Below are 12,362 nucleotides of genomic sequence, written 5' to 3'. Positions count from 1 at the left end.
CATCAACAATCATGGACCTGCTCCTTAGAGGGAAGGATGGAGAAACTTCATCTGACATACTTTAGGCATGTTGCTAGGAGAGGCTATTCCTTGGAAAAAACACCACAAGTGCCATTACAGCTTCTCTTAATGTCAGCTCTGGCTTTTCGGTTGACATCAGCACATTCCTTGAGGTTTTGGTAAACATTGTGTCAGAACTTCCTGACCAGACTTAAAGCTATTTGTAGAATACCCATTCCTGGTTGCCCACTTCCTTAAACTTTTCATCCACTATCTCAAGAGAACCTTCCAGAGAAAATAAAGGAATCTATACAATGTAATTATAGATTGCAATGTATAGATGGCTGTCAGGGACCTCTCCAGGGTACTAAGAATCAACAAAGTCAGAGACTTAAAATGCACCTGATCCAAGTCATGGTCTTTGCAATTACTTGCTATGCATCAGAGAGCTGGACAATGACTAAGGATGACAGAAGAATTGATGCCTTTGAGTTGTGGCAATGGAGAAGAGTGACCACCAAGAAAACAAATAAGTCTATCTTAGACAGGGTGAAACCAAGTTTCTCCTTGGATGGTAGAATTTTGAAGCTTCGTCTCACTTAATTTGGACCAGGTGGTGGCCAGGAGGGACTGGTCCTTGGAGAAGTGCATCATGCTTAGAAGTATGGAGGGATGCTGCAAGAGAGGAAGATTACAGATGAGACGGATTGATACAGTAACTGGGGCAATAGGGGTTGATGTTTTGGAATCAGTGAGACTGGCTCAGGACAGGACAGGCTTCAGAGCTACTGTACATAGGGTTGCTAGGGGTTACAGATGACTCGATGGCACATAACAACTACAGCTAATTATAACAATCATCACTCAATTGTCTGCCCAATATGGTGTCCTGTGTGTTGCTGTGATGCTAGAAGTTATGACACCAGTATTTCAAATACCTACAAGGTCATCCATGGCGAGCAGGTTTCCATGGAGCTTCTAGACTAAAAACAAAGAAGCAGGACTGACCATCACTTCTGAAATAACCAGTCCTCAGAACCTCTATGAATTACAGAAGAATATTGTTAGATACATTGGCTGAAGATGAGTCCCTCATATTGGAAGGCACTCAAAATGTGCCTGGGAAACTTACTTCCTCAAAATAGAGTCTGTCATAATGACATAGATGGAGTAAAGCTTTCACAAATGGAGGACCTTGATTTGCTAATGTGACAAGACTTAAATGAGGAGATACAACTGCAAATACTCATTAATAATTGGAATATAAAATTCACTAAAAATAAATCACAGAAAATTGGAAGTTGTCATAAATGGAATGGGACAGGAAAAGGTCAACATCTTAAGCATTAGAGAGTTGGAAATGGATCAGTAGTGACCATTTTAAATCAATCATACAATCTACTGTACCAGGAGTGACAAATTGAAGAAAAAAAATTATATCATGTTTGTCATCGAATCAAGAATATTCCAAGATCTATCCTGAAGTACAATGGCACGGGTATAGGATATTATTTATATTCGTCTATGTAAAAATTCTTCTTGTTGTTGTGTACCGTTGAGCTGGAACCAACCCATATCTGACCCTCCAGCAGGTTTTCAGAGGTAGTTACTTGCATGAGAAGAGATTGCCCATCCTTCTCCTGCAGAGCAGCTGATAGATTCTAACCGTGCGTGCCTTCAGGATTGCAGCACAGCTTTTAGCCACTAGACTTGTCAATACAAATATTACTCAAATACATGCACCAACTAATAAAGCCACGGGTGAAGAAATTGAAGATTTCTACACAATTTTGTAGTTAAAAACTGATTGAATGTGCAATAAGGGTGCACAAATAATATTTAGTGACTCAAATATAAAAGTTAGAAGGAATGATAGCTGTAAAATGAGGCTGGAAATCACACGATGGAATTTTTGAACCATCAATGATGATGTATCTATTGCAAATACTCTTTAAAACATAACTGTACACAGAGATCTTACCTAAGGGACAGCACTTAATCAGATTGATTACATCTGTGGATAGAGTTGATTACACCTGTGGAAGGAGTTAATGGAGAAGCTCTATATCAGCAGTACAACCAGACTGTGGAACAGACCATCTACTACTCATAGGCAAGTTCAAATTGAAGGTGAAGAATATGAAAATAACTCTACGAGAATACAACACGGAGCCTATACCATCTGAATTTAAAAACCATCTCAAGAACAGATTTGATGCACCAAATACTTATGATTGGAGGCCAGACAAAATGTGGGATGATATCATAGAAATCATCCATGATAAAAGCAAAAGATCATTACAAAGACAGGGAAGAAAGAAAAGATAAAGGTGGATGTCAAAAGAAAATTGCACGAGATTGCATGAAAAGAAGTGAAAATAAGGGGGAAGGGTTGCTGAAATGAGGAAATTGAACAGAAAATTTCAAAGGGCAGTTTGAGAAAAAAAAATCCAAGTAATAAAATGTAGCATGCAAAGTGCTGGAGTTAGAAAACCAAAAAGGAAGACCACAGTTGACATTTCTCAAGCTTAAAGAACTAAAAACAACTTTAAGCCTTGAGTTGCAATACTGAAGGATTCTATGAACAAACTCTTGAATTATGCAGGAAGCACCAAAATAAGATGGAAAGAATACACAGAGTCGTTCTACCAAAAAACCCTGGCCAACACTGAACCATTTCAGGAAGTAGCACATGATCAAGAACCAAAAGTACTGAATAAAGAACTTCAGACTGTGTGAAGGTATTGGGGAAAAAACAAGGCTTCAGGAATTGATGGAATAGAAATGGAAATGTCTTAACAAAGAGTTGAAGCCCTGAATGTGAAGCCTATCCCACGAAACTTGGTCAACAGCTACCTGGCCAACTGATAGGAAGAGATTCATATTTGTTCTAATTCCAAAACACAGTGATCCAGCAGAATGTGGAAACTATTGAGCAATTTCATTAACATTACATGGAAGTAAAATCTTTCTGAGGATGATTTTAAAATGCACTGTTTCAACAAAAAGTCAATGTAGAAAATAATTCTGTCTTGAAAGCGATTCTCCTTTTCCCATTTACAAAATCCTTGTTCATATAATGGGTAACATAAGCAGGTTAGTGGTTCAAAGCCACCAGGTGCACCACAGGATAAAGATGAGGCAGTCTGCTTCCATTTAGATTCGTAGCTTTGGAAACCTTAGGGAGGGAGCCCTGAGTTAGAACTGACTCGCGGAGTAGGTTTGGGGGTGGCAAACACATTTAATCACATGCTATGAGCTGGCGCTTCTGAAAAGGCACCACGTACCACGTTTTCTCATACAGAATGGGCCTCATGACCTATTTCTCGTGACTCAGAGGAACAGAAAAACCTCAGAACCCTCAAACATAACAAGCTCCTGTCACACCCAATGCACACACACACACACACACTCTATGATTTTTCAAAACTCTGATTCATTAGATGCTGGACTCTATTTATTTGCTGAACAAAGACTCCTCACTGCTTCCTTGTCTGATGGACGTAATTACCAACATTATCCAAGTCTGCACGTGCTATTTTCCTGCTTCTCACTGTGAGACTGGAAAAACTGCAGGAGAAATTGCAGGCACAGAAGTGGAATGAAAACACATCCCAAACACTGCCTTCAGGTCTGTGCTGGCTGCTGTCGGAAGCACAGCTGGAGATCCTGACCTTCCCAATCCTCAGACGCAATGTTCACCATTTATCAAATACTGGTACTAACAGAGGACCAGAAAGAAACAAAGCTAAGTTTTAAGAAAGGCTGTCTTTTTACTTGAATTCAGAATGTGATGATCGGGCCACGTGCAACGGGAATGTAATCCGCAACTCTCCACTAGGTTTGAGTTCTTGAAGAAGTTTCCTCTCTACTGTCGATGGCCCACATCGGTGCTTAGCAATCCCTCTCGGCTGCAGGCCACACTATTGAGGAATCAGAAAGCCACTCTTTCCCTCTTTTGTGCTTCACTTGCCGTCTCCATCTCAACACCTTGGCCTCAATCCATTTGTCCAGATGGCACCATATTTCTGTGAAGTAATCTCATAAACAGTCTTCATGGAGAGAGATCAGTAAACGTTTCAGACCCTGCATGGCTGCAAACAGTCTGAGGGACCAGGGAGCAATATGGCACCAGAACGGGGTTAGTGGGAGATCTCTCCAGTGACCCTCCTGTGAAGTATAGCAGCTGAGACATGGTATCAGTCGTCCATTAGTGCTTTTGTTTTGTGGGGAGGAAGTAGACTTTCTTCAAGCTTTCAGCTTTGGTTGGCAGCTCCCTGCCCACTAAGATCCCAGAGCTCCTTTATAAGTACTGTTGTTGGTGTTTATCACTGAGTAGGAAGTGACCCATACCTGACCATCCAGTAGGTTTCAGAGGCAATAAATTGCATGGGAGGAGATTGTCCATCTTCCTCCCAGGGAAAGCTGGTGGATTTGAACCTTTTACCTTTGCATTGGCAGCGCAATTCCTTACAACTAAGCTATAGAGCCCTACTTTACAAATATAGAGGCCAAGATTTCAAAAAGTATTTTTTTCAGCAGACACAACGCAATCTATAACATCTACTTTATAGATTCAGAAACAGAGGCAGACATGGTGGGAGCAGGCGTTGTACAGTTTCCTCTGTCCTCAAAGTTAATCAGATATGTTTTGGGTGTTGAATTAATAAATAGGGCCTGGTTTGCATAAAGTAAAGTTGTGCATAAAGACTGGTGGCTGTATGGAGAAGTGTTAAGAAATTATGAGTGGTGATTAACAAAGAGGCTTAAAGACATGGTCTGACAAACAGCTAACAGGCACCAACAAGGGTAGACTTGTAGAACCGAAAGCACTCCCAAGCGAGTTGTAGAACCACTCGGGTGGGGATGCAAAGCAGTCTGCCTGGAAGACTGCCTGTGTTAGTGGGAGGTGGAAGGGATGACTTCTGAGAGGCTCGAGAGCCTAGAATTACATGATGATGTCTTTCTCTTGGACCAGGAGCTGGCTAGAAACGCGTGGAGACATTAGCGTACCTAGAATTTGCAATTTCAACAAAACCTCAGAGGACCTTCTGAACTCTCATAACCAACCAGCAGTTCAAGGCTACCTTCTGAGAACCACTGATTCATCCAGTGTAAGGACCACCTGGGAGAAACTCAATGGTACAAGTGCATGCAGACATCCTCTGTGATATTTTCACAACCTACAGACAGACACAGCCCGTGTGCCAGAGATTAAAGGAGCAGAAATAAACAGAACATTGCAAATAGAGCCTTTGTTGGATGCCACTAAAGAGAACAGTCAGGACAAATGCATTTCAGGTCAAGGGAGAACCGAGCTGCTTGAGCAGGTGAAAACATGCTGGTCTCAGAGAGGCTAATTCTGTTTCCTAATCTGAATGTACACGCTCATCTCTTTCTGTCTTGTTACTCCATTCGTAATGGTAGATACGAATATGGAAGTTCAAAATAATGGCTAATCCATAACATCTACTTTATAGATTTAGAAACAGAGGCAAGCACGGTGGAAGCAGGCATCGCACGCAGTTTTCTCTGTCCTCAAAGCTAATCAGATGTGTTTGGGGTGTTGAATTAATGAATAGGGCCTGGTTTACATAAAGTGAAGCTGTATTAAGGTCCTTAACAATTCCCTGACTCAAATTAGGACACAGAATAGACGATGTTTAAGTACTCATTTCCCGAACAACTGCCTACAAATAAACTTGTTCCTCAATTTACCCAGAGTGGGGGCAGTTTGATCCCCTGAAAGAAAGGAATTCAGATTCTGTGGGGTTTTGGGGTTGTGGGGTTTTTTTCTCTCACAAGTGAACATAAAGCTGTTGCTGTAAAAGCAGCAATAAAGTAATGAGCTTTGCGGACAGAGAGACCTGAATATAAAGTCCACTCCCACAACATACCTGCCTCAGTTTCTCAATCTGTGAAGTAGGTGTTATGGATTACATTGTGTCTTCTGAAATATATGTCATGAAATCTTGGTCTCTATACCTGTAACTTCTCTAGGAGTTTAGTGATCAGGAATTGTCTTGTAAACTCCCATGGGGCTGTTCAAATTCACTAACTGCAGCTCAGGAGAAAGATCTACTCCCATGCGATCTATAGCCTCTGAAAACATACTTGAGGGTCACCTTTAGTGGGGTCTGACTGGACAGCACATAACAAGCATATCTCTGTAACTATGATCCTGTTTAGAACTAAGAGCTGCTTGGATATGCTAGTTAAGCCGCACCTAAGTAGTTGTTGTTGGGGGCCACTGAGTCAGGTCTCCATCATAGCAGTTCTATGTGCAACAGAACAAAACCTCGTGGGTGCAGCCCCATCCTCACAATCTCCCCCGTGCATAAGCACCTAGCTGCAGCCATCACGTCAGTCCATCTCATTGAGAACCTTCCTGGTTTTCTCTCACACTACTCTCCAAGCAGGACATCCTTTCTCAGGGCTTGTCCCCTGCTGATAACTTGCTCAAACTATTTAAGATGAATTTTTAAGATCTTTCTTTTAAGGAACACTAGTATTTCACTACTTTCAAAACACATGTGTTGGTTCTTTGGAGGCTCATGGTGTATTCAGTATTCTTTGCCAATAAAGCAATTCAAAGGCATCAGTTCTTTTTCAGGCTTCCTCATCCACCTGAGTTGTTGGTGCTTTGTTAGTGGAATGGGAACTGACTCATTACTGATCATCCACCGGTTTTTCAGATGCTATAATTGCATGAGAAGGCATCACCCTTCTTTCCACAGAGCCGCTGGCAAATGCGAGCCAGCTGCCTTTGGGTTGGCAGTGGAACTCCTTACCCAGGAGGCCACCAAAGCACCTTGGAGTAGGTTAGATCTGTAAATAAATATTTCTAAGGTATAAAAATAATAGAAGGGACACAGAAACACCCATACAGGAGAAGACACATGACATGTAAGGATGGCCCACAAGTAAAGTAATACCGAAGGGTGGCAGGCATATCCCAGAAACTCAGAGAGACTTGTGAGAAAGAACAACGTGGGAAGACTCTTATATCCATTTTCAGCCTCTAGAACTCTGAGAACATAAGCTGATGCTCTTTAAAACCATCTGTGCCTGGTACTTTGGCTATAGGAGAAGCACTAAGCATCTAAGGAAGGATAGAATTCTTGTCTGTTCTATTGGGCAGTTGTTATTAGGTGCCCTCGAGTGGTCTATGACTCATAGTGACCCTAAAACAACAGATCTGAACCTTGCTCTACCCTGTGCCATTCTCACTATCTCATATGTGCTTGAATTGATAGTTAGAGTATCCGTGTCATTCCATCTTGTCGAGGGTCTTCCTCCACTCTTCCACCTTCCCTACCCTGATGTCTTTTTCCAGGGGCTGGTCCTTCCTGACAACACAATATTATTCAAAAGGGGTGACCCTGGAGGACATTATGCTGAGTGAACTATCTCAGTCACAAAAGGACAAATAGTAGCATGGTGCTACTGTTGTAAAACAGGACTGACCTCGGGATTGAGAGGAGACTGAGAATGATGGGTTCAATAATGTAGACTGTATTGAAACAGATGAGGGAGAAAACTGTTTAAGAGAGATATGTGATTAGGTATTTTTGTCATGACAGGAGTCCAGAGCGAAGGCTGTATGGTGGAGTGGACCTTGGGGGAGGGATTGTAAAACAATGAAAGAATTTTTCTTTTACTTTTCCAAGATGGTAGTGTACTGGGGCAGGGTGAAAAGTGCAACAATGAATGAATGGAAATCCAGTCTGTAAATTTTCATTGAAATTAAGAATAAATTTTTTTTAAAAATGAAAAAAAAAAGAAAGGATTTCAAGAGCTTATGCAAGTGATACAGGTCACACTGTGTAGCATGTAGCCGGTGAGAGTTTGGCTTCCCCCCCACCTCCATTAGCTGTCCCTTTCTGTATGCAACAACCACCCTGTGCAATGGAGTTGTTGTTGTTCTGTGCCACTGAGTCACGTGCGACTCATATCGACCCTATGTACAACAGCCCTAAACCCTGCTCTGTAATGTGCCAATCACACTGTCTCAGACACACCTATCCCGATTACCCCCGTCACTGAACCAATCTAACTCATAGAGGGTCTTCCTCTCCTGCGCTGTCCCTCCACCCTCCCAAGGACTGGTCCCTCCTTGCAACATGTCCAAAGCATGTCAGATAAAGCTTCAGAATCCTTGCCTACAAGGAGCAGCCCGGTTTGAACCCCTCTAGGTTGAACTTGTTTTCTTAGCTGTCCATGGTATATTCAATACTCTTATCCAACACCACAGATCAAAGGCATCAATTCTCCTTCTATCCTCCTTAATCATTGTCCAGCTCTCTGACGCATCAAGTGATTGCAAAGACCATGGCCTGTATCAGACGGACCTTAGTCTCCAGAGTAACACCATTGCTCTTCAGTACTTTGGAGAGGTCCCTAACAACTGACTTTCCCATCGCAATATGTCTTTTAATTTCCTGAAATGGGGTTAAGAACACCAAAAGCCATTGCAGCTTGAGTTCTGCAAGCAAATTAGATTCTTCCTGCTAGACATAATCAGCCTCGATTTAGGTCAAAGCCAAACTGATACCCTGGTCCTACTCCTTTCAGCTTATCTCTGGGAAGTCAGACTCTAGCACTATGCGTGTGAAGCAGCAGTGTGCAGCCAACTTTCTGATTCCTAGACCACAGCCTTGGTGATGTATATCCTTGAACTCTATAGTTGTGGTGGCAGCTTCCTGGATGCTCACTCCATCTTTCTGGGTGAAACAGAGGAGGTCACTTCCTGCTGTTTGAGCTCTGGGAGCCCAATTTAATGCCCTCTCACCAGCACCTCCCATGATGCCGTCAGCACCAGTCTCGCTGTACTAATCCCTTCCTGCCTAGTGCTTCCTGATCCCCAGACTGGACTCTGAGTTTTATGTACCTCATATAACACTGTGTAAACTTTCAATAAAATTTTGCTGCGTCTAGAATTCTTGTGTGCCAAGTCCTATTATATTTGTTATTTTACCACTCACAGAGCTCTGCCAGGCTTGAATTATTATCACTATTTGAGCACGGAAAGCCCAAAGAGATTGCTAATGGCAGCTAATAGCTGACTAATGTGACCCCAAATCTCCCAGTAAAAACATACGGATTTTAGAACCTACACATACAAAAACCTCATTAGTTGGGTTTTCCCCTTTTTTACCACATGCCAGTGCCAAACCAGGGAATAAAAGGATTCTACAGTATTATGACTATTCTATAGTATTAGGATGTCACATGGAACATATCAGGCTGTGAGTGGAAAAGGTCAGCAAATGCAAATCTAACAGAGAGGGCTCTTTTCCCTGGAGAAAGATAGGACATCTCCTAGAAAAAGCCACAGCCTCAGGAACCCCGTGGAGGCTTCAAAGCAACTCCACACAGTGGAGTTTTTGTTGGCTGGTTGATTGGTTTGAATATTTCTTTCATTTTTAAAAAAATTATATCAATCTTTTTTCAGTCATATATATATAATTTTTCCCCCCTCATTTTCTACTACTATCCTTTCTACTGGTCTCTTCTTCAATCCTTCCATTTTTCTGGTTTGTAATTTGCTTAGGCCTTGCTTCTGTCTTACATGTGGATCCTCCCATAAGTTGTACCGAAAGCATCTTGGGGTACATTTTTCTTTTCCTTTGGCTTGTGGGGTTTTGGCTCTTTCATAGGTAACTTATAAAGGTCACCTGCTGCCAGATGAGTCCTCCTCGGAACCAGATCCAACCATCATCCCATCCCCTCCAATTCAATTCTCCGTGTTCTGAACCAGATTCCTTCAACAGCAACTTATAGCTTCGAAGAGGAATCTTCCCACTCAGTGCAGTAAAGTGCAGAACATAATCCACACCGGCCAGGCGGGTATTTGTTACTGTGGGACCCCTGAAGAAATCAATAAAACTTTTTAGTCTTCCATAGTCTTCAGTTACATCAAAATCATCACCAGCAAATATTAACATAGGTTTTGTTCCCTCGGGACATTTGCTATTCTAAATATCTTTGAGAGGGACAAATTTCTCAACACCCAATTCAATCATATCCAGCACATGGTAATCAGTCATACATACAACGTCTTACTAAATTATTTGACAAGTTCTTATTATGAGAGCCAAACAGGAGTAAAGAATAATCTGATTTCTTGGAGAAGAATTCCAGTGATGTCTGATCCTCAAACGACCTTGTGATAGTTTTCCTTTTCTACAGCATACCATAAGGTTTTTCTTCAGTGCATAGCATAGCTGACCCTTCAGTAGATCTTCAGAGGCAGATAGTCACACTGGAGGAGACTGCACATCCTTCTCCCATAGAGCAGCTGGTGGTCTCAAAGCGCATGCCTTCGGGATTGCAACACAACTTCTTACTATTAGGGCACCAGAACCCCCACATCTCTAAGTACTTGTGTCACCATTGCATTTGCATTTCCTCCTTTGATTAGCATGGCATTTTTACTATTCTCATTGAGTTTTGGTTCTCTCTTCTCAAGGAATCTCTTGGCCCTCTCTGTTTTCGGTTTTATTGATTATATTCTTCAGGAAGTGTAATCATTTTCACCTTCTTTTTTCTTTGCTGTTCCTGCCCCATTAGTACTACGTATTCCATGGAATCACTCAGTCCAACGTGTCCATTTCTACCACAACCAAATCTGGGCTTGGTTTAAATATTCCTAGTGGTGCAATTAACTACTTTTGGGAGCATTTCAATTTAATGAATGATGAAATGTAAAAGATCAGTAGGGATAAATGCAAAATACAAAAGTTAAATATGGGGAGGTGGATATAAAAGCATCCACTATTAATGACGTTAGGGAACGAGCGCTAGTAGCCTAGTGGGCAGGGAGTTGTGATGGCAACCGGAAGGCCAGAAGTTTGGTTTTACCAGGTGCTCTGAGGGGGAAAGATGAGCATCTCCTCCCACGCAATTTATAGTCTCTGAAGACCTGCTGGAGTGTCAGGTATGAGTCGATTTTGATTCAACAGCGCAAAACGCAAGTAGCAATTCATCAATATTAGAATCAGAGATCATTTCAAAACTTGATACTAAAAACACAGATTGTGGCAACCACAGAAAAGGCTCCATAGACCTCCAACCATCTTGTTGTTGTTGTTGTTATGTGCTGTCCAGTCATTTGCAACTCATAGCGACCCTATGTACATCAGCCCTAAACTCTGCTCTGTCCTGTGCCTGACATTCCCATCCCGATTATACCAGTCACTGAATCAATCCACCTCATAGAAGGCCTTCCCCTCCTGCGCCATCCCTCCACTCTCCCAAGCATGATGTCCTTCTCCAAGGACCTGTCTCTCCTCACAACATGTCCAAAGTATGTTAGACGGAGCCTCAGAATCCTTGCCTCCAAGGAGTAGCCTGGTTTAACTCTTTCCAAGACAAATCTGTTTGCTTTCCTAGCAGTCCATGGTACTCTCAATACTCTTCTCCAGCACCACAGCTCAAAGGCATCAATTCTCCTTCTATCCTCCTTGGTCATTGTCCAACTCTCTGATGCATAACAAGTGATTGCGAAGACCATGGCCTGTATCAGATGCACCTTAGTCTCCAAAGGGACACCATTGCTCTTCAGTACTTCGGAGAGGTCCTTAACAGCAGACTTTCCCATGGCAATGCGCCTTTTAATTTCCTGGCTACTGGTGCCAAGACTGTTGACTGTGGAGCCAAGCAAACTAAAGGGTGCTTAATCAAAGACCAGGCTAAGGCTTTGAAATCTATTCAGGTATTTGTGCAGAAGTCACGCCTCCCACCAGTGCTCCCAGCCAATGAGGAGCCAGAGGGAGAAGTTCCTATGTGGCTTCTCCTTTGGTTCCAAGACTCCCCAGCAGCCCTGATAAACCTTCTTCAGGCTGTGAGGAGCCTACCATTTCACCTCCCTCTCTTCTCCCCACCGCCAAGGGTCGTATTTGCCTGGTGGTTCGATACCCTCCCAGTCTTCACCAGTATTCTTTCCAATTCTCTCTGACACAGGCCTGCACCCTAATGAAAGTCTTATGGTCTTAAACCTTTCTTGGAACTTGCTTCCCACAGGACCTGGACTAACACAGAGATGGAATTCAGTAATAAGGCAAAAATCATGTTTTCTTTTAAAGTACAGGATGCATGTGCACATTTGACGTTCTCAGAAACCTAAGAGACAATGTTAGTTAGCCTGCAGATACAACTGGTGTCTGTGTACTATCCCCATATGAGTAAAGGAGCTAAAGTTTTCTTACGAAAAGTGTACATATTTTTAAAAAGTGGACAATTTTAAATGGCATCCAACTCTTAAACAGATTCCACTGACATAGCAATTAAGAGTCAGAATTGCTAATCCTATCTTTCCACTCTGGGGAAGAAGGGGTGTGTGTGTGTGTGTGTGTGTGTGT

General features: G+C 42.3%; 1 pseudogene; it reads right to left on the bottom strand.

Moving 5' to 3' along the window:
- Positions 1 to 9,478: 9,478 nt before the first annotated feature.
- The window catches only part of LOC102861915, a 4,219-nt pseudogene continuing 1,335 nt past the window's right edge, over positions 9,479 to 12,362 (bottom strand).

This window comes from Elephantulus edwardii, unplaced genomic scaffold, assembly GCF_000299155.1.
Source record: "Elephantulus edwardii isolate Elephantulus edwardi_28Jun2011 unplaced genomic scaffold, EleEdw1.0 scaffold00004, whole genome shotgun sequence".
NCBI classification, from domain to species: domain Eukaryota; kingdom Metazoa; phylum Chordata; class Mammalia; order Macroscelidea; family Macroscelididae; genus Elephantulus; species Elephantulus edwardii.
Note: the sequence above shows the minus strand (reverse complement) of the source record. Positions and strands in the feature narration are given on the sequence as shown.